This window comes from Mustela nigripes, chromosome 3 (assembly GCF_022355385.1).
Source record: "Mustela nigripes isolate SB6536 chromosome 3, MUSNIG.SB6536, whole genome shotgun sequence".
NCBI lineage: Eukaryota > Metazoa > Chordata > Mammalia > Carnivora > Mustelidae > Mustela > Mustela nigripes.
In genome coordinates, this window is record NC_081559.1 from 96,487,113 (window position 1) to 96,509,551 (window position 22,439).

The 22,439-nt window shown below is 43.6% G+C and overlaps 1 protein-coding gene across 5 annotated transcripts in view; it reads left to right on the top strand.

Moving 5' to 3' along the window:
* The window catches only part of NCKAP5 (NCK associated protein 5), a 949,833-nt gene that overhangs the window by 376,428 nt on the left and 550,966 nt on the right, over positions 1-22,439 (top strand). Inside the window, exon 1 of one of the 5 annotated variants that reach the window (XM_059394411.1) lies at positions 909-1,270. The exons of the other annotated variants lie outside the window; for them this stretch is intronic. The gene's annotated coding sequence lies outside the window, so the exon portion shown is untranslated. Of the gene's footprint in view, positions 1-908; positions 1,271-22,439 lie in introns of those variants that run through there. 5 annotated transcript variants of the gene reach the window in all.

Here is a 22,439-nt window from a genome sequence, read left to right on the forward strand (position 1 = left end):
TCTGCAGAAGAAACTATTTTAGTTTGGAAAAAATGTCAGTTTTAGAAGTCGTCATTTTCTGTTAAAATAGGTTGTCTTTAAAAAACATTTTCACGAGAAAATAGGAAAATTATGAAAACTCTTTAAGCTCTACCTGGAGCTAAACTGAGTTCAGCATTTTCTTTTCCAAAACAAATGTTCCTTTTATCTCCCAAAGTGCCAACAGGACGCAAGGGGCTGTGCTTCTTCACGAGTTACAGGCGGGTTCTCCTTCCACAAGCTTTATTCCCAAATGTACTGGGGAATCAACTTCTGACTCCAGACGAATGGCTGTTAGTTTCAGCTCTTACCTGCCAGTTACAATAGTTTGGGTATCTGTGCCAGTCCCTGGGTCAGCCTGATGATAAGATTACAGGACCTGTTTGTTTAGTTCATTAGTTGAAATTCGTTCCACCTCGAACCAACAGGCAGGGGTTTGGGATGGGGGTGGGGTATGCCAGGGGCTGCCAGGGTGGTTTGATTGTTTTTACTGGGAACTGGGAAAGAAAAACATTATTTCGCTTTTGGGATCCCCATTTCCCGTTTCAGTTCCTCTGTCTGGGGCAGACAATGGAAGCCTCTAGGCCCCTCTTTCCCAGAGCCTTGTCCCTGTCACCCCCTCGCCCCTCTCTCCCCCTCCTCACCGTCCCGCCCCTCACCCACCGGCTTCCCCAACTCCGGCTCCAGGCGGAGATTTGTCAGAACCGTTCGGTTGAGACTGATTATGATTGCAGCAGATGGGCTGGATTTGACAGCCCGATCCTAAGCAGCTTCTGATGGGGGTGCCGCGGAGGGGCGGGGAGGGGGAGAAGGTGGGGGGCGGGAATCTGTGGGCCGGAGCCGCCCGGTAGGAGCGCACTGCGCAGCCCCGCCAGGCGCTCCAGGGCAGCTCTTTAACGCGCCTCCGGGAGGAAAGTGGCACGCAGACCCGAGGGGCCTCCCGGAACGCGGGCGAAACGTCCCATTGCGGGGCGGGCGCGGAGACACCCGGAGGCGGGCGCGGGGAGACCCGTGGAACACAACAAAGCGGAAGAGCGCAGCGGAGCGCGCGGTGTCCCGGCTGCCGTGGGCTGTGCCGCGTGCGTGGCCCGCGCCGCCTCTGCGCGCCCCGGACCTGGCAAGTTTGTCAACTCCGGGCTCTGCGGCCGACGCCTGGCTGCCCACGAAGGGATAGCACTGCAGGGTCTGCCTCCAGGGAGGGTGGCAGCCACCTCGCCCCCGCCCCGCTGCAAAATGCTCCGGCACAGGCCAGGTAAGGAGACGCCAGCTCCCGCCCCGCCCAGGCGCGCCGCGGCGCCCGAAGCTCGGGCTTCTCCGCCCGCCATTCAGCCCCCTTGCTCCCACCGGACCCCAAGGACTCCCTGCATCTGTGCCTTCTCCCGTGGCCTCCTCGGTCCACCTCTGCCCTCCACAGCCTCCCTGGCTGTCGTCCCTCTTTCCCACCTTACCGGATCCCAACAGCAGGGGGAGAAGTTCGGGGAGGTGGCGCGAGGTTACGGCTCTCCTTCGCAAGCGCCGGCGCTCGGACACCCCTGACACCTGAGGCAGGAAGGTGGGTGGGAGCCCGGTGCGTGTGCCTCATCCATTTCGCGGCTCACACGCAGTCCGAGCACCACAACACACACACACACACACGCACACACAGCACAACCTCCTTTCCACCTGTGGGGCCTCGCTTTTGTGCTGGAAGTGCAAACGAAAACACTCACACGTGCAGACAATTCCACGTTGGCATTCTCCAGAGACTCCCGAAGGGTGGAGGGGTGGTGGGGGAGGGGGAGCGGATCTTTAGAACCCCGACCCACCCACGGCGCAGTACCGGCGCTGCTTCTGTCACTTGGCCTTGGCACTCCTGTTCAGGTGCCAGCAGAGCGAGGTACCTCCAGGAGGGGACGGGAGGCTTCTGAGCTTGGCAAGGCCATTGCTGTGCCACCAGAAACCCCTTAACTTCCCATCCGTAGGGACCAGTGGCCTGGTCTGCTACCTGGTCTGGCCCTAGCAGGGCACGCCCCCACCTCCACCTGGCCCATTCTCATTCCCAATCCCTCTCCCCCGCCCTTGCCCATCACCAGTGAGTCCCTGATCAGGTCTCCCCAGCTCAGGGCCTGTAACCTGACTGCCCCTCCTTTGCTGCTGCTTTGGCCCCAGCTCGCCAGGAGCCGGGAGTGTGTGCCCTGTTGCTACTGGCAACTGCCTGTGCCGAAAGCTCAGCCCCCAGAGCAGCTTAATGCTGATTGATGGGCAGAAATACGATATTTTCTGGAGCTTAGCAGCCGCTGGTGCAGGGGCCCTCCCTGCTGCTGAAGCCCTGCAGACCTCCCGGGTAGCAGGCGTTCTTCCTTTCCTCTAGTAGGCCCACCTCACCCACCCCTTAGGAAAAAAGTGTGTTAGTGTATCCTCATCTTCCAGGGTTAAATTCGGTGCCAGCATTTGCTTTCCTGAGTAACCAGTGGCAGCCCTCGAGTTTCCCTTCTTGTTCTCAAGGCTTCTGTTGAGTTGGATAGCTGAGGCCCCTGTTTGTGGACACTGCCACCTTCCTTTCTCTTTTCATTTTCCACTTTTTCGCACACCATTTTCTACATATAGGTGCTTAAAATAGATCAACACTTTAGTGACCAGAACTATTAATACAAAGGCTCATAGAAGCTTCTTCTAAAAATAATCCATTTCACATCAATATCTCTTCTTCCTCTACTTCTCTCCTCCCACAGAGAGTTTGGTCATTTCCACTGTGGAAAGACACAACCTGACAATAAGCCCGTTGCTGGGATAAACTTTGTTGCCTTTGTGTTTTGTTCTGTTCTGTTTTTCATTTTAACTCCCTCATGCTCATTACTGTAGCCTTTTTCTAGGAGGGCAGCCTTCCTGAACTAATACAAATTTATATGACTAGTGGAAATACCTGCCCCAATCTATACCCTTGCCCCTCCTCCTGAGTACTGACTGCAAAGGGCCAGATTTCATTATCAGGGGATTTATCTTTAGAAGAAATTGTCCTGCAATATTTCTTTCCACCACGGGGGTATTTTTGGCAAAGTATTTTCATTATCTCAGTTGTCATGCCCAGCTTCCTTTTGCCTGTGGGCATGAGTTTAGATAAACATGTGATGTCTTAAAATCATTCATTTATTCATCCAAACAAAACTTTCTCAAGAGCCCCACCCCTGCCACCCCGCCCCTTCTTGGGCACCAATGTAGGCCCTGGGTTGGGAATGGAGCAAAGACACGACCCAAATGTCTATTAGCCTTTTAAAGCCCAGATCACAACCGGATTGTGGTTATTGCTATTATGGTTAATATTATAACAGCACACTACATAGGAATGGGACTTCACAGTTTACAAACAGCTTTCACCGGCTTTATCTCCTTTAATCCTTGCAGCAGGAATTGTAAATAGCAGTGATTCCACCTAAAGGCCCAGTAATGCTCACCAATCCTGCTTAACCAAAAAGAGAAAGAATCTTGCAAATCATCACAACAGCTGATGGAGCTTTAAAACATAGAATAAACAATTCAGAAGAAGCTTAGGAAGCTTAGTTACTGGAATGCAGCTTAGAGAGGCTGAGTGCAATGCATGGAACATGCACACTCCCAGGAAGGCACCCTGGGAAGAAACTCCATCCTCAGAGGTGGTGGCTCAGTGAGCTGAGGGCGGCTGGAGGTGGCGACTTTCCAGGCTTCTGGACTGTTGCCTTATTTGAGGATCTAAAAAGGGGATGAAAGTGTAAGCACAAAGTTGCTGGGAGACTAGCAAATTAAGCAAAATGAGTAGGCAGTGATGTTACTTTCTTTAGCTATAAAGCATTCTTGAGATATCCGCAAGTTGCTAGTGTATATTTACTTTAGAAATGAAGCAATTTTCTGTACTTAGAGCATCAAAAACGAGTTTGTGTGCCTTGGGTGAACCATATGAAGACAATTAAGGTTTTGGTCATTTTTACCCATTACTTTGAAAACTGGGGATGTCTCAGGTGGATAAATAGCAGTTTTGCCTTTTTTTAAAATTATCATTTATAGAGAGAATGTGCATAAGGCTTTCCTGTAGCTGGGTTCATTTTCTTCATTTCATCGTTTTCTCAATCAACGTGGAGGGAAGACTTTCTCACTTCCCGGCTGTGAATATCATTCATGACTTTTCTCCAAAAATGACTTCTAGAATGCTGTCTGCTAGTTAGAATCGGTAACTTGCTAATAGTCTTGCTTATCATTTTGAAACGTTTCATTCAAAGTTTTGCCAGCAAGATAGTGTATCCCTGAGAGCTTATTATGGCCAGTGGCTGGCTGTGTGTACTAGATTAACAGGTAACTGAGAAGGTAACCAATCACAGGGCAAGGTCTGTTACTAGGAAAGAATGGAGATGCCCAAAGAAGTTTTTTATTGTTTAGTGAGTGCCATGTGGCTTTGTGGGAACTTTTAGATGTGTAAGTCTTGTGTTTTTTGTTTTGTTTTGTATTTTAGCTTGTTTGTTTGTTTGCTGGAGAATTTGTTCACAAAAACCCGTTACTCTGTATTTGACATTGCCGTGTGTTTTTTTCATTCTTAGAAATTACAGTGTCTTAGGTTAGTGTTTAGAACTTGTAGTTCAGTGGAAAACACCTAATCAATACATATACGTTTGGCAGGTTAGATGGACCTAGATTGGCCTTCCTCTGACAAGACTTAAGCAGCTCCAGAATCCCTGAGGTTTTCAAATGAGTGAAGCTGAGAGGAAGTTGCAGTGGATTGCTACCTCAGACATGCTCCTCTGATTTTCCTATTTAACGTGGGTGACGTGAACGGAACAGAGTTGTGGGCACCGTGATGAGGATGGTTAGTGTTAGCCTGGTTCTGGGTTGTCAGTCTTCCCTATGACTCTAATCCAGGACTCTGTCATTCATTCATTCATTCATTCAGTATTTGCTGAGAAGCACTTTTAGAGAATGGGCTCTGTGCTCCAAGCCCCCTAGCTTTTTCTGCAGAACTGTGCATTTCCTGCTTAGCCAATAGGCATCCTTTCAAATATTTGATAGTTTTGTCCTCCAGAGTTCCTGTAGGTATTGTTTAAAGGCAGCAGAATGTGGGTGGTTAAGAGGCTTTCTTGCTTCAGTAAAGTCCTGCTGCCTCTGACCGAGATTGTGTTCTGGATGGTATACTCTTCCACCTAAGTAAACTCTGTGTTCATATACCCCCTTTCTGCTCAAACTTCTCATACTGCGAGTTGTAATGGATTAAATAAACAGCCCCTGCAAATGTGTTGCTCTTCTCAGAGCATAGCTATTTCACATTATTTGACATGAACGTAACCTACAGAGTGCACTAAGGAAGATGCTAGTAACTAGATTCCCAGGTACTATAATAAGCAGGCAGGAGGGTGGAAGAAAAGGGGGGAAACTATTCATCTTAGGATTTTTAGGAAGATGTTGAAAACAGGTCACAGCCACTTACTGCTGTAGGTAAGGCTGTGGCTTCTAAAAGGGATTGTGAACTCAGAGTGTTTCTGAAACTATGTTTCAGTGCAGGTGGTTGAAGAGTTTAAACTTGAGAGTCTTATAGACCTGGGGTCACATTCTCATATCAGTTACCATGGATGTGATTTGAGCCAAGATGATAATCTCTCTAGTTGACCTCAGTTTCCTTACCTATAAAATAGGAAAAATGTGTGCATTTATAAGTTAAGAGTGAAATCTAACATGGATCAAGGACTTAAAAGTTTAACATATGCTATCTGCTATGTCTTTTCATCTTATTTTCATATTATTTGGGACCTTGTTGGACTGTCTTTTTCACATTCAGCTCATCTATGAACTGTCTCCCAGCACCTCACAGAGAAAAACCACTATAGAGAAGTTATAGTTAAAAGCAATTGCAGCTGTTTTCAGAAGGAGTGCGTGCCTTCTACAAGTCAGATGGCTGATGATACCTATTTTCTCTTTGAGGTGCAAATAATTCAGTACATACAGTAAGCCTAGAAAGTTTCATTTAGTGTTAGGTCATCGAATGCCTGGAAACCTGTGCTGAGCTGGGTTGCACAGGATGCCAAGGTGAAACCATAGTCTGGCCCTCAGCTTTCAAGTTGGAAGAGGGGAGAGGTTGATGTGATAAATAATAATAACAATAACAGTATAATAATAAGGAGCGTCATCATAATAAAGATAACCTGTCATTTTTAAGCCTTGATGAGTGTCAGACACATTCTTTATTAAAGGAAGCAGATGTTATTTTCTCCATTATAGAGATATCATATTATAAGATACCTAAGTGCCAAAGTGGTGTTATTAAGACATTATTATGGATTGCAAAGAGGAAAGTTACTCTTACCAGGTAAGCTTTTGCTGGTGCTTTGACTGAATTGTCTGGAAATGTTGAATGTGATTTATTTAATAGCTACGTTATCCAGGGTCTTATTTGGGTTCAGCAGTCTCTTGGTCCTCTACACTGTGCTCACAGCATTATAGAAATGCGAGAAAGAGTGGTAACAGTGTAGCTGTCCACTGTGGTAACTAGCCAACAAGGAATTTATCCCCTTCCTTTTCTTAGTTCTGTGTTCATTTTCATTGCAAACACCTCCAGGGAAATATTCGACTTCTCTTGGAAAGTTCTTTCTTAGTTTGAAGACCACCTTATCATCAATAATTTTATTATTTTTTTAATGGCATGAAATGTAGGCTATGAAAATATTCTCTAATTCTCACCAACTTTTATACTTACATGTGTGCATGTGCTGAACAGTTTAAGCATGGCATTGCAAAATGACAATTGGTTTAACCTCCTGGTCCCATCTCTAAGCACAGTATGCAACGCACATTTCACCAGAAACAGAGCACTTTAACTTCTCCCAGATCGTTCCTCTTTTGTTTTCATTTATAATCACTTCTTGTTTTGTGTTTTCCTTTTACTACCTAAGTGTATTAGTATTCCAATACTGTAGTACTGTTTCCCCCATTGTCTCCCAAGTGACAAATGTCCAAACTCAGCTGTCACTCTCCATTCCCCCCCCCCCCACCGAGATTGTATAAAATAGACTGTCATTTCAGATTTCTGGAGTGGTGCTTTCATCTCAGGAACTATAAATTTGCCCGAATTACTGTAACAGGAGAGGGGAATCACATAGGATATCTAAATATTTTGTTGTGCATATAAATTTTAAGCCTTCAGAGTGATATTTTTAAGGAAAACATGTTTAACTCAAGGCGGAGTAGATTGATCTTTACAATTCACCCTCCACTGTGTTCTAGCTTAAAGGAATTACAACATCCAAAATTTCAGGTCCAATGCAGCATTTCTATGCATGGCTAGAAGGCTCCTTTCCTGCCTGATTTCATTCTCTTGTCCATTAAGTGACTCAGCAGATGGTTATTAAGTGCCTACTATGTGTCAGGCGATGTGTTGGCCATAAACTGACTATGACTGGGGCCCATTATTTTAATACTGAATATGTAGTGACAGAAAGCTATTAGTTCTCAAAAGAAACAAATAATTGAAATAAACATGCAACTTTGACATGACATGGTTCTGCATATTTCCTGCTTCTCAGAGCTTTTAAGTAGAATCTCAAGCTGTCTGACCCTTGTTATCTTATGTACTGTTTTTTTCCCCTCTTTTTTAAAGATTTAATTTATTTATTTGTTAGAGAGAAAGAGTGAGCATACAAACAGGGGGAGAGGCAGGCAAGGGCAGAGGGAGAAGCAGGCTCCCTGCTGAGCAGGGTCTGGATCCCAAGATCCTGGGATCATGACCTGAGCTGAAGGCAAATGCTTAACCAACTGACTCACCCAGGCATCCCTGTTTTTCATTTCATTAAGACTTTAGAAGACAGAAATCTTTTTTCCTCTCTTTGTTCTGATTTTCTCTGAGATATTTTCAGGTATCTCTTTTCCTCTGTGCTCAGTGCCTTCTAGGTGTTCAATAAATACGTGTGGAGTAGAGGGCAAGAAGAAAAAGAAAGAAGGAAGGGAAACAGGAATTTACTGTATTGGGAATTAGAAAAGGATCTGATTCGGGATGTTTTCTTCTCCTGAGAATTATCGTGTCTACATAAGACCAGGTTAGGGACTGGATCTTCTTTTCCACTGGATAGTCCCTTTTAGGATTTGGTGTACATGGCCTTGGGTTGGTGGTTTCTCCTTAGCATTTCAGCGCTGGTAAGGATTTTGTAGAAGTTTTAGAATCCTGATGCTGCTTTGTGGACATCTCTCTCTCACTCTGCTAAATTTTTGTTACTCTGAGAGTTTCATTTTGTCTTGACATGGTCTCCTTCTTCCTCTTTCTATACTGACCTATTTGGAGAAATCCACCTTATTTTCTTGGAAAGATATTTATTGAACACTGCCCAAGATCTTGTTCCAGGTTTTATGGATTCATAGTAAGTCATCAAAAAGTTAGTTATGTCAGTTATAAAATTAGTTATAAGTTATAGATGATAGAGATGCTGGCCAAGGGGCTTACTGTCTAGGTGACATGTGACTTGTGTGGAGCTGGTGAAATAGAAAAAGGAAATCAACATAACAAGAGGTTGGAAGAGGAAGTGATGGATGAGGGCCAGTGAGGCTGGGATAGGTCTCCTGGGGGGAGGGAAAATGTGAACTGCCTCCAGTGGAAGTTGGATATGAAGAGAGAGGGAGAAAGAGCAAGCTGGTCAGTAGAAAGATTGCACTCAGGCACGTGGGGCAGCCCTGGAAGACAAGTGGGAGCTAAGGGTGGGCAGGAAGTGCAGGAACTCATTCATATGGTGCATGCCAGCTAAGCGATTTCAGATTTATCCTCTGGGCTGACATTTCCCAAAGCATATCCACATTGGGATGGTAGTTCTACTGGATGTAGTTGTGTAAGTCGAAACACAGTCCTGTGGTTCAAGTAGGAAAAGCTGAGAAAAAGCTTATGTTTTTCCCTTCTGCAGTAGTATTCAGAGGCTTTAATATGCTGATATGCATTAGTCATCTCTTAAGGGTTCCCCCAAATATTTTTAATGTCTGAATTCATTTGTTTTTTTTTTTTTTTAAGATTATATTTATTTATTTGACAGATCACAAGTAGGCAGAGAGGCAGGCAGAGAGAGAGAGAGAGGAGGAAGCAGGCTCCCTGCTGAGCAGAGAGCCCAATGCCGGACTCGATCCCAGGACCCTGAGATCATGACCTGAGCCGAAGGCAGCGGCTTAACACACTGAGCCACCCAGGCGCCCCTGAATTCATTTGTAATAGAGCATCTTAGTAGGGCAGATGTCTGTGGAACCTAGTTTGGGAAATGCTGTTGGAGGCACTGATAATTTTGAGTCACAGGTTATATGGATGAAATGTTAGGAAAATGAGCCTGAAAATGGTGCATGGAGGATCTGAGGGGAGAACACAAGGATATGAGGAGACCGACTAGCAGGACAGGGGCCCGAGTCTGGGGGTAGCATGAGAACAGGAAGGAAGGGGTAGATTTCACAGAATTACTGGAGTGTAAGAACCCTCAGTGTTTTTGAATGGACCAGAAGAACAAGAGTGGCTAGGATGGGAAGATCAAGAATGACTCCACACTTTAAGATTCTTTTGCACTAGGAGTCCTGTGTAGCAAATTCCCTACAGATTTCTGAACTTCTCTTTTACTTGACCCTCAAAAGCAGTGAAGTACGCCGCACGTACTCTGGACTTGATGAGACAGAGGTGTCTTTGTAAGCACACACTTTTTTTTTTTTAGAGGGATGCTCTATAGTTCAAATAGTTCCTCAAGAAAATATGATGAAAGCGTCGCCCTGCTCTTGTAAGCCTTGTATCAGTGTATAATACTATCATAAGTGACCCCATGTAGCTCTTCACATCTCCCTGCATTGGAAGTGGCCTCTGGATACCAAGGGGCTCTCTGCAACACAGAGAAGAGACTCTGCACCCCGCCGTTGGGAATTTAGGTCTTTGTTGGGCTCAGAGCTGCCTTTGTGGGTTTTCCTCAGCGTGGGGAGCTTTATCAGAAATGACATGGACACTATGCAGGAGGCACAGATTTAGCCGTCAGTTCTCTTGAGTTCATTCATCCCTAGAGATGCAAAGATTTCCGTGTATGATGTTGAGTCCCATTTGTCTGTCTGGTCTCCAGGGACCAGCCTCTTGGTCTGTTCAGGGTCTTCACGTTCTATTTAATCTGTGCACAGGAGTTAGGCTTCTGGCTTTCGGCTCTTCACATAAGAGTGCACAAAATAATGATTTATCTTTTTCCGTGATTATTTTTTGTCTTTGAGAAATGTTCTTAACACTCCTTTCCAAAATAGGCAGTAGTACAATGCAGTGAAAAAGCTTCACTGCTTTTTTTCTAGAGTTGTTCATTGGAATAATTAGTTATGATAAGCTTCCCAGTGTCCTTACATGTTTATGAATATAAATGCATTTCATTGCTTAATAACTCATTTAGTCTCTGTATTTACTTCTCTCCATTCCTACACCTATTATAACCCTGTTCATCTATTTGGAAGCTTGCAAATGATTCAAAGTAGTTGTCGCCATTAGTATGAATATTTCTGAATATTTTTCTCTTTCATTGTTGGAATTCCATAAAGGGCCTAAATACTTTTGATTCTCCAGCTGTGTTGTTTATTTGCACTTCCCATGGCCTTGAAGACCCCAAGTTGTGTTTCTGTACACTTCTGACTTGACGAATCTTTGCCCTTTGGTGTCTTACCGTTAAGTTAATGTACACTGTGTAGAAACGCCCATGGCATTGAGCACGTTGACTGCTTCAGGCTAAAGAAGGTCATGTCTCTGCTGGAATTCTTCATTTGGCTATCCACATTGGATAAATTCACTACATAATTGCCAACCCCCGTTTTTCCTTTCATGGGTGGCGATTGCATATGCTCAACAAGAGTATTACAGAATAACAGCTGTAGAGGGACTATGATGATGTGTCTAGCTGATGTTATTGTTGTGTTAGTTGGGATTGGATGGCGTATTATTGTTGTGTGACTCTAAGAGAGAAAGCATGGAGGACCAGGGAAAGCGAGAGGAGGGGCACAGCTTAGAAGGAAGTACCTGCATGGGCACAGTTGTCCATGGCCCCTTAGTGTGCTAGATTTAAATAGAAATTCTTGCTTTTATTAAAAACTAGAAAATGTGGGTGTTTTTTTTCCTTTAGTGCTAGAATGATAATGAATTCATAACAATGATGTATCTCTACTGATTCCTAAGTGGTCACATTTATTTTGTAATTCAGTAGTTACTATACACTCAAGATTTTCATAAATTTTGTTTCTTTTTTAAAACCACAATTGAATATGCTTGTAAGAGTGTTGACCTTACATTTTTACATGTAAATTTGAGAATATTTTGAAACCTCATCCATGTTATTTGACAAAAATAAAAACAAACACAAGCAGTGTATTATTGATGTTAATAACAATAAAGCAATTGTAGCAGCATTTTTGGAAAGTTGAAACAAAGACATGCCAAGTCTACCATAATCACTCTACAATAGTTGTTTTGTGGGCACAACCTAATGGGGTTCTTAATTTTAATGAAGGATTTAATTGGCTGCCTTCTCATTGTTTCTATTTTTATGTAATTAAATTTCTGAAGAGTGTGTAGGTTTCCCTTTTGTTCAATGAGTAAGGGAGAATGTCAAATAAGTATAAACATATACATGCATGATACATATTATATTAATATTCAGATGAGTACCAATTCCCAGAAACTAAGTCATACATCCAAAACCAAATAGATCAGGTTATATTTTTAACTTCATCCTTAAGTTTATGTAGAAGTTTTTGTTAGGACATTAAACTGAATGCTTTATTTAGTCTTAATTGACTCATTTACTTTCAAACAGAATCCATAATACTCAGTATATTCATGTAGTAGAAAGTGGATATACTTTGGAGTCTTTGGGAGATGATCTATTTTAAAGATTTTATTTTTTATTATTTATTTGACAGAGAGAGAAATCACAAGTAGGCGGAGAGTCAGGCAGAGAGAGAGAGAGAAGCAGGCTCCCGCCGAGCAAAGAGCCCGATGCGGGGCTCGATCCCAGGACACCGAGACCATGACCCGAGCCGAAGGCAGCGGCTTAATCCACTGAGCCACCCAGGCGCCCTGGGAGATGATCTATTTTAACTCTTTAAAGAAAATCCTGTTCCTTACCACTGTCATTTTATACTTTTTTTATATTTTGTACCTCATTTCTGATATTCATCACCATTAGGACACCTCTTTTTGGCCCATGTCAGGACTGTGAGTATTCTGGACCCACATTCCCAAAAGTCATCACTTACACCTTAGTTTTCCCTGAAGACCAAAACTCACATGAATCAGTGGATTAAAGGGATAGGGAATATAGTTATTCACTACAAGCCCAAAGATTTCTGTTTTTCATAGCTTTGCCTCTAAAAATGGTAGTAGAGAAGTAGTGTATTAAATAGACTTTGGGTTTATTTCACTTATTTTTTTTTAAAGTAACATGTCTCAAAGCTCTAGAAACAAAACAGATTTATGTGAACATTTATCCTGCAAGGAGGCAAGAAAATACAGACAGTTGAAACTGACAGCTTCTGAGATAACTCTGAAGGAATGAAACCTCAAGTTAACTCAGCAACAATTCTTCATTTTTTTTTTTACAAAAGTCCCTCATATTCAGTATTTTGTTTTGATCCCACAACAGCCACAAAAATCTAAGAAGACATTTTATTATTTTCATCTTTTATAAAAGGATAAAAAGAAACTTTTTTTTTTCTTTTTTGGTAATCAAATTGCCTGTGCAGTTTCATACAGCCAGTGATGAAGTCAGAAGTCTGAAGTCAGTTTCAAGTTTCCAGACTCCTAGTTGAAAGCTCTTTTCACCATAACACTTGGCTTCTCTTTATATTATTTAAAATAGGTGTCCAATAATCAAAACACTTTTTCTTGTTCAACCCAATCCTCTAACTCTTTAAGGGAGACCAGTAATTATGTGATGTGTTTTATGAGAAATTTAGCACAGTTATTAAGAAAATGGGTTCAGCATTGACAACTGGATTTCAAATCCATCTCTACCTGGCCTTAGTTAACCGCACCCAAACTCAGGTATGAATTGGTGTCCTAATGCCCTTCTCAAACTATAGTAGTGAATATTAAATTTATGTGATTTATACAGAGGGTGAGGGATATAGTGAAGATTCCAATGTTGATAGCCCTCTTCCTCCTCATTGTTACTATTATCTATTACTCTATAATAAATAGTACTCCAAACTAGGGTTTAAAACAATTACCATTGTACCCTCACTCATAGGTCTATGAGTTGTTTGAGCTTAGCTGAGTATTTTTTCTTTCCTCATGCTGTTGGCTGGGGCTGCAGTTACCTGGGGGCTGGACCGAGATGGCTTACCACATGTCTGGGGCTTTGGTGGGGATGACTGGAAGGCTGGGCTCAGCTGGCTTACAGATGTGTCTGGGTCGGTCTCATTCCATGTGATTTTTCCATCTGGTCTCCCTAGGAGGATTTCTTACATGGTGACTCAGGGCAAAAATAGAACCTCTTAGACCTCTTAAGGCTAAGCCCTGGAAATGGCAGGATATTACTCCTGCCATGTTCTATGGTTATAGTGGTTCTATAGGTTTATAGATTCTATATGGTTCTATAGGTCATAGTGATTCATAAGACCAAGTTTTTTTTTTTTTTTCTTTTAAGTGAAGGAGGGAATTAAACCAGGGCATGAATACCAGAACTATGGGTCATTCGTGGGCCATCTTTAGAGATAACTCTAGGAGTACTCATCATCATCTATAAGTTTTAGGGATATTTTTCTCAGGCTTTTGCAGTGGGACCATAAATATGATAATAGCAGGCTGACTGTGAGCAGATTTCTGTGTCTCTGTCCCTCTTCGAGTTAATGGAAAGCTGATAATTTGGCTACTCTTCTAAAGAACATGCTCAAGTCAAACATTGTCTGTCACTATGAAGTTCACAAGGTAGAGGAGCTGGTAGAACATGTCTGGGAGGGATTTTGTGATAATACCAAATAACATCTGAATATATACATTTAAGCCACTTTTACATGTATTTCCCTCTTTTTTTTCTCACTATAGTATATGTGGGTTTATCCTATATCCCCATTTTATAGATAAACTGAGACTAGGAACTTAAATGACCTTCCCAATGGCACAGAGCTTGAAAAGGCAGGAATAGAGTTCGAATCCAAGGCTTCTGCAACAGGGACATGACCGCCCCATCTTGCTTCCATCTCAGGGGTCAGCGTGATGAAATGGAACAGGGGATGGCTGTGGTAGGAGGTGTGAGAAGCAAGGAATTCTAAAGAGCAGCAGGTATTGAAAAGAAGATTGGGTACTTTTGTAAATGGCTGCTTCTGAATATTATTCTGGACATGGGGATGACTTCTACCAGCAGTAAGTCAGTCCCAAATTTAAGTTCGTAGGCATCATGCTCTAGGACTGTAGAAGCCTTCTGGACTCCTTTTAGTTGGCATTTGAAGAGACACGCCTTTTGGTTGTGCTCCTGGACAGACTGACTCTGGACTCAGAAACCTCTGGTCCATGAAAGGGATGGCTGGGCTCACTTTTCCAAGGATGCTGGAGAACGTCAGTGCACCTTCCTTTGCCTGAATCAATGTCAGGGTACAAGTAATGTGTCCTTGGAGTTTAAAAGTGAACTTTATATGGCAGCAATGCTCTGCTCACAGACCTCTCGAGATCTGATTTGGTGGTGTCTGTTGGTGCAGAGAGAGGCACCAGCTCCAGCCAGGTATGGGCTGTCTCTGAGCTGTGACATTGTTGAAAGGCTATGCTTCTGTGTGTCTGCTTGGCTAAGACTAGAAAGCTGTGTGCTGAGAAGAGAAGCTCAGAGGGTCTCCCCTCTCCTCAGACTACTTCTAGGCATGAGCCTAGGCGTTAATTTCCCCTTTTCAGAGACCTCTGAAAAATTGATTTTATAACTTTTCTCAGGAACCCTTACTTCTGGGAGCTGTGTCCTTATAACTAATAAACATCTCTCCAGCCTGAAAACCAGGCTTCTGTTCTCATTTGTTTCATCAGCAGATGTGGGAATTAGACCGTCATCATACTGTGGATAATGTTGCTTCAGATGTTGGAGGGACTTTATGAATTCACTACAGCTAAATTCCCTGTACATTATGCAGTTCCAATTCTCAAATTCAAGGTCTGTGAAATAATTTTTTCCTGAAGAAATTAAAATACCGTTTTCATGGGTTATGGCCAAGGGCAACCATGAGGACACTTCCTCATAGTTGAGGATCTAAGACCTCCGTTTCAGAGAACCAGTCAAATAAACAAAATGCAGTGGGGTATTCATAGAGCAGAAATAGTGCTTTTGTATCCTGTCTGATCTTCATCGCTATTAAAAGGATTAAGCTTCTAAAAATAAATGTTAAAGAGTTCATGTTTCTTTATATGCACTGATTTTATTTTGCAAAGCTCACGTCTAAATTTTTACTGGGTAGCAAGCTTCTTGTTTATAAGGAAGATGCCTTATATGCTTTTACATGTTTTTATGGGAAGAGGGGTGTCTGCCATGTACTTGATGCTGTGTTTATTAGTATTGTTGTCCTCCTTAAGACCTGTAACTGCTGAGAGCTGAGCCATGTCACCTTTGGGAGCTCAATGGGAGTTTTAGGGTCTGGGTCAAAAGACATGCATTTGTCTGTTTTCTCTTCTGTTGCTCTGACGAGGACTCGCAGCAGACATTTGTTTTCAAGTTTAATAGAGATAAATCTGAGAGAATTTATTCCCAGGGTGGGTTCTGTTCCACTAGGAAACTAGCAAGCAGCGAGATACCCAGGAAGGCAAAGCCTGCCTCAGGAGCAGACGGCCTCGCCCCCTGCTTCCTCTCAAGATTTTAGGAGGCATGCTTGGCACAGTTTCTTAGCACCCCTCATGTGTCACAGTGCCCGGGCTCATCTCGGCTGTGAGACTGTAAACTCAGCCAAGGATATCATCATGCCCACTCCCATGGGGTGTGCCAGATGGGTGAGAAGTCCTAGCCATGCTGGGTTCTGCCCAGGGCTGAAATGTCAAAGTGGCTGAGGTGAGTGGTCCTGTTCTGCCTATCCCCACTCATTTGGCACCTGGGCTGCTTGCCAGCTGGCCCACCCCACATCAAGGTCCTGCCAGTACATAGCCTCCCAGGGCCGGTACTGGCTGCGTACTTCCTCCATTCTCCATGGCATGTTTCTCTCTCTGTCCTGCTTCCTTGAGGCACTGCTCACTGGTCAGCTCAGCAGGAGATGAGTTGTTTCTGTTAAGGGTTTATCGCATAGCTGTGGGCTGTCAGATACCCTCTTGTAGAAAATATTTTCACATTTCCTAGAAACCTCAGAGGGTTGAAGCTGGTGTTTTCCCTTGTGTTGTGGAGTCTGTTTCCTGATGTCCTCTAAGGAACATGGTGTTTACAGATATCCTGTCATTCCTCTCATTTTTTTTTTTAAGATTTTATTTATTTATTTGACAGACAGAGATCACAAGAAGGCAGAGAGGCAGGCAGAGAGAGAGGAGGAAGCAGGCTCCCTGCTGAGCAGACAGCCCGATGTGGGGCTCAATCCCAGGACCCTGGGATCATGACCTGAGCCGAAAGCAAAGGCTTTAACCCAGTGAGCCACCCCGGTGCCCCCATTCCTCTTATTTTAAACATCACCCCTTAGGTTGATGTAAAGCAAAACCAAGACAACACCCCAGAATTTCTCTTTGCTGTAGCCTAAGAGTTGGGCCTGATTGGGCCCTGCCTTCTCGTTTGGCTTCCCTTTGCACCCACCCTCTTTCTTCCGCTTGTGAAAGCACGTTTCTGGCTGGCTATCTCCCTTCTTCAGCTAACACTTTTCTTTTTTTAAGATTTTGTTTATTTATTCATCAGAGACACAGAGAGAGAGAGAGGCAGAGGAAGAAGCAGGCTCCCTGAGGAGCAGGGAACCCGATGCAGGACTTGATCCCAGGGCCCTGGGATCATGACCTAAGCTGAACTGAGCCGCCCAGGCATCCTAACCCTTGCCTTTAAGTCTTAGTTTAAACTTCCTGCCTCCATAGATTTGGTCAACGCCCTTCCTGACCCCATCCCAATCCCCGCCCCCCCATCCCCGCTGCTAATGTGCATTGTCCTAGTCAGCTTGGGACACTGTAACAAATACCGCAGACTGGGTGGCTTAAACAACAGGCATTTATTTCTCACAGTTCTCGAAGCTGGAAGTCTAAAATCAAGGTGCCGATGACATATTTGGTGCCTGGTGAAGGATGTCTTCCTGGTTTGCAGACTGCCGCCTTCTTGTCATGTCTTTTTAGAAGGGTGTTAATCCCATTCATGAGGGTGGAGCCCTCATGACTCGTTATTTCTGGAAGATCTCACCTCTGAATACCTCCACAGGGCAGGTTAGGTCTTCAACATATGAAAATTTAGAAGCACAGACATTAGGTCCATAGCAGATATCCCGTGCCTCCTCTGTAGCACTCATAACATCCCCTGTGGCTGATATGGGGTCAGATAGTCAGCTTCATAGAGACTGTGTGTCTGTGTTGTTCTTTAATTGAAGGAGCAAGAGAACTGAGGAGGAGGGGTGCTAGGGGATCAGGTCAGGGTGGGGATGGTGGTACCCAGAGCCATCCTGGAGAGTGCATTACTTTTCTGCAGCTGCTGTAACAGATTACCGCACATTTAGTGACTTACAACCACACAGATGTATCATCTTATGGTTCTGGTAGTCAGTAGTCTGAAATGGATTTTACGCTTTTAAAATCAAGGTGTTGGTAAGACGGTGTTCCTTCTAGAGACTCTTGAGGAAAATCTATTTCCTTGTCTTTTCCAGCTTTCAGAGACCACCTGCATCCCTTCCAGCAATTAGACCACTTTTGACTTCCCCTTCCATTGTCAAATCTTCTCCTCTGACGCTGACCCTCTTGCCTTCCTCTTATTATAAGTTCTTTTTCACAAAAGCATACATTAGGGCTACCCACATAACCCAGGATCATCTCTCCATCTCAAAATCCATGCTTTAATTGTCTCTTCACAGCTCCTTTTGCCATGTAAGATGTTCACAGGTTTCAGGAACTGGGCTGGGGACATCTTGATGGGGTGGGGGACATTATCTGACCTAGCAAACGGTATTTGTGGTATAGAGAGACGGTGTCAGCCAGAGTACATCAAAGTTAGAGCCAGAAGAGTCAGAAATGTGCTCTAAGATGTGGCATAATGGCGACCAGAAACTGCAGGAAGGATGGAAGGAGGCACATATCTGTGGCGGGTTAGGCTGTTCTAGGGCTAAAGTAAGAGGTGTGGCCAGCAGGCCTTTTACTACAGGCTCTGTCTCGCAGCGTGCTATGCCAGGCCAAAGACACCCTGGTGACATTGCTTCCGCAGAGCAAGGAACGAAGCACAGGGTGCAGAGCCAGTGCTGATGGGCAGATGAAGGTGGTCTCCTAAGCAAGGCTGGAGATAGGTCTGAGTGATCCCCAAAGTGTGTACCAGGACCTCAGCTTGCATGCCACTCAACTCTGATCATCCATGTGGCCTCACTGATGGAAAGGGATCCCTTAAATCAGAGTCCAGCCTAGGCCGGGTGCCACGGGACATGGCTCCCTCTAGAAATCTGAGGAGGATCTTCCCTCAGCCAGGCTAGGCTTGCCCAGAAGGTACTTCCCACTTCAGAGAAATGGACTACTATTGTTCCCTCAGGTGTGTGTAATGGGGAAAGGACCACCAGGGCTAGGACTAGGGTTGGCCTGGGAACAGCATTTAAGGAGGTATATCCTCTAGAACAAACTCACTGAGCCCTTCATCTGTCCTGCTGGGGCCATTGTTTGACGGCTACATGTGCAGGTTGGTGATAAAGTTCCTTCCTTGTTTCTGCGTGTTCCAAGTGAATATCTGTGTTGATGTTTTCTACATTAGAGTTGTGAATATAAAGGTGTTAGATGTATTAATTTAAATACATTAATTTTGTAGCAGAGTCATGTCTAGAACTAGGATATGATGGGGGATGTGTCTTCTCTCCTTCTGGGGATTCAAAGATAATTTAATAATTACTATTGCATTTTCCTATTGCTGCTATAACAACTTACTACAAATTTCATGGCTTTAAATAATTCAAATGTATCATCCTACATTTATGGAGGTGAGAAATCCTAAAATCCTGTTGTTGGTGGGGCTGTGTTCCTTTTAGAAGCTCTGGGGGAAAAAAATCTAGTCCTTGCCTTTCTACCTTTAAAAGGTGGCTCACATTCCTTGGATTGTGAATCACTTTCAGCAGTGGGATCACTCTGATGTCTGGTTCCATTGTCACATTTCCTTCTGTGACACTGAGTCTTCTGCATCCCTTTGTAAAGGACCCTGGCAACTACATGGAGCCCACCCACATAATCCATGGTAATCTCCCCATCCCAAAATACTTAACTCAGTCCCACCTGCAAAGCCCCTTTTTCCATTTAAGTGAGCAAATCCATAATTTGATGATTGGAATGTAGACCTCTTTTGCGGGGGGGAGTAGATTATTTTGCTAACCACAGCTGTCAAAATGGAGGTACGAAGGCATCAGGGATGTGATACACATTGTGGGCTGGTGGACAGAGGGTGGCTAAAGAAACATCCATAGTGTGAGACAGACTAGCTCTGAGACAGACAGACAAGCTCCTTAGAGCTTGACAGAATCTAAGGAAAAATGTAAGAAAGTAAGACACTGAGAAACATCCCAGGGTAGTGCCCAAACTCAGTCGTGAGGAGAGGATTATTTACTTTGTTACTGAGAAGGTATAAATTGGAATTTCTGACGTAAGAAAAAGGTTTTCCCAAGGACCCTAGGGTTGGGTCTGTTGATGTGGTAGATGAATAAACAGCAGTGGAAGGTTTGACATGGGCTCTGTGCCGACTCAGTCTTAGTAAAGGATGCCATTGCAGATGTCGACTATTCAACTAAAGATAAAACGACTTTAAAGCCAGAGTGCAGTGCAACCGTTATCTAATCTTGCCCCTGTGTTTTATAAAATAGAGAACAAAAGCATTAAAAAGTTCAGATGTGTTGACCAATGACACATGGCAAGCTGGTGTCAGAATTTGGACTAGAAACCAGGGCTCTTGGCTCCACTCCTGCCTTTTTTCCAGCATGCCAGAGATCCTCCTCCGAAATTATCTCACGTGTCCCTGACTCATGTACCATACTGTAGAGGAAGGCCATTGGAGGGGAGTGTGGCCTCAGAAACCCCCACCTAGAAACAGCAGGTTGCTTTTGGTTTTGTAGAGCCCTATGTGGTTTTGTTTAAGGAAGAGGACAAAAAAGAAATCCTCTCTGAGGTCAGTGGGACATGCATAGGCCTGTTCAGTTGCATGGAGATTAGGAATGGATAGTCTCAAAGAAAAGCAATGCAGACCAGCTCATCCTCTTGGTCAGTGCAGCACTATCATTCCATCCTCTTCTGAAAATGGCTTAGTGACATTAGAAGAGGTCATGTGACTGCCTGATAGGGAAGCAACTGCACACTGACATGTTCATCATTGCTTCCCTTTTAGCAACAAGCATGTTTTCTAACGAGGTGGGAAGAGAATAATTTATCTAAAAGATCCATGCAGCTTTTGGGGGGATACATTCCAAAACTGCTTGGAACACTTCATCAGTGAGGTGACGGGCCAGTTAGGAAGTGATGAAGCCACGGCCAGCAGAGAAGCTGCGGAAATCCTGAGAGGACCTCACAGACCTTACAAGTCGCAGTTCCTTTTTCCTAATATAGCAACATCTCTGAAAGTATTTCATGTTATTCTGGAACAAGTCAGAGGAGACAAACATGGCTTTCAGCCACCTCAGCAGAAAATGAGATGTGAGGGGAAAATAATGACGACACCATAGAATATGGGGAAAGATAGCTCTAGACAGAAGAGGAAGGGAATATGCACTTGAGATAGCCCATGCCTCCTATTTCTGGGTCTCCGGGTTTCAGAATGAATTGAAGATTTTCTTCTATTCCCAGTATGAGCTTCTATTAAAAACAAAAAACAAAAAACAAAAAACAACAAACTTGAGCGCCTGGGTGGCTCAGTTGGTTAAGCAACTGCCTTCGGCTCAGGTCATGTTCCTGGAGTCCTGGATGGAGTCCTATATTGGGATCCCTGCTCTGCGGGGAGTCTGCTTCTCCCTCTGACCCTCCCCCTTCTCATTCTCTCTCTCTCACTCTTTCTCTCAAATAAATAAATAGAATCTTAAAAACAAACAAACATATAATCATATCTTTAAGTGGGTCTTTAGCTACTTATGCATGTTGTCCCACAGTAAATGCTCTGTGTGGCTGATTGGAAGGCTCTTACTGCATAAAACCTTGGGCTCCTAGTGAATTTCCTTTTTAATTTAAAGTGATGGGGGTGGGTGCATGGGTGGAGGCTGTTTAGGGGATGTTAATGTCATGCTGTAAAATGTGAAGGAATTGGAAAATTTTTATGTGATTTTAATTGTACACTGCAAAATTTTAAGGGGGTAGGAAATGAATATAGAATAAAACTGCTCTCCATAAAAAAAGTATTTTTAACATTTGTCGAAGTCTTTAATCTCAACATCACTAATGGCTCTCTCATCAAATAGCCATCAGCCTCCCTGAAGCTAGATTTGTAGAGTGAAAATGTGGTAGGAACATGCCAACTATCAAGATAGTTTAAGAGAAGACAACTCACAATTCTGCCCCAAATTGCCAAGTATTTAACCCTTCTTAGGCAGGGTCATGTGTATTAGGTGTTTCCAAATGGAATGCAGCTTAAAAAATACAAACTGACATTACGTTTAGTAATACATGGGATGTCAGTGATTGTATTCGCAAGGTTTCAACATTTGTGATGTAGAGCAGGTGGGAAGCAATGAAAGTAGGACATGGTTGAATTCCAACCTCAATTGATACTGTTGAAAGGAGTGCTGGGTTGAGGAACTCCCACGAAGCAGGACTCTCAGAGAGGAATAAATAACCCTATAGTTAAAACACGAACTAGAGAGAATCTGAATGTCATCTTAATCTAGGCTCTTCAGCCAAGTTCTTAAATTAGACTCCTATGCTAGATGGAGTCCTGTGGCTGCTCATTTACTGTGTCTCTTCATCTTTTAAAGGTTCTTTGCCACACATTGATGCATTTCCTTGTTCAAATGCATTCAACAGGACAGTTATGGAGGCTTGTTTTTCCAACATTTTGACTTCAAGCCACAATAAGAAATAAGTTTTATATTTGAACTCATTACCCATTTACATGTAAATACATACATTAGAAGAGTTTAGTGAAACAATGCTACACCACAAAATGAAATGAAGGAAAACTTGGGGCGTTGATCATCACATACATTGCTTACCTTACCTCCAGCAAGTCTCATCCACTGATCCTGGCAATTGGCTGAAGGATCAGCTACAATATGTACATTCCCATTAAGGATTTGTGTGGAGCTATGGTGTTTTCTAGTCTATCTGATTCTTAAGGAATATTGGTTACAACAAAATGGTGACAGTAGAATGATTTTACTCCTCACTG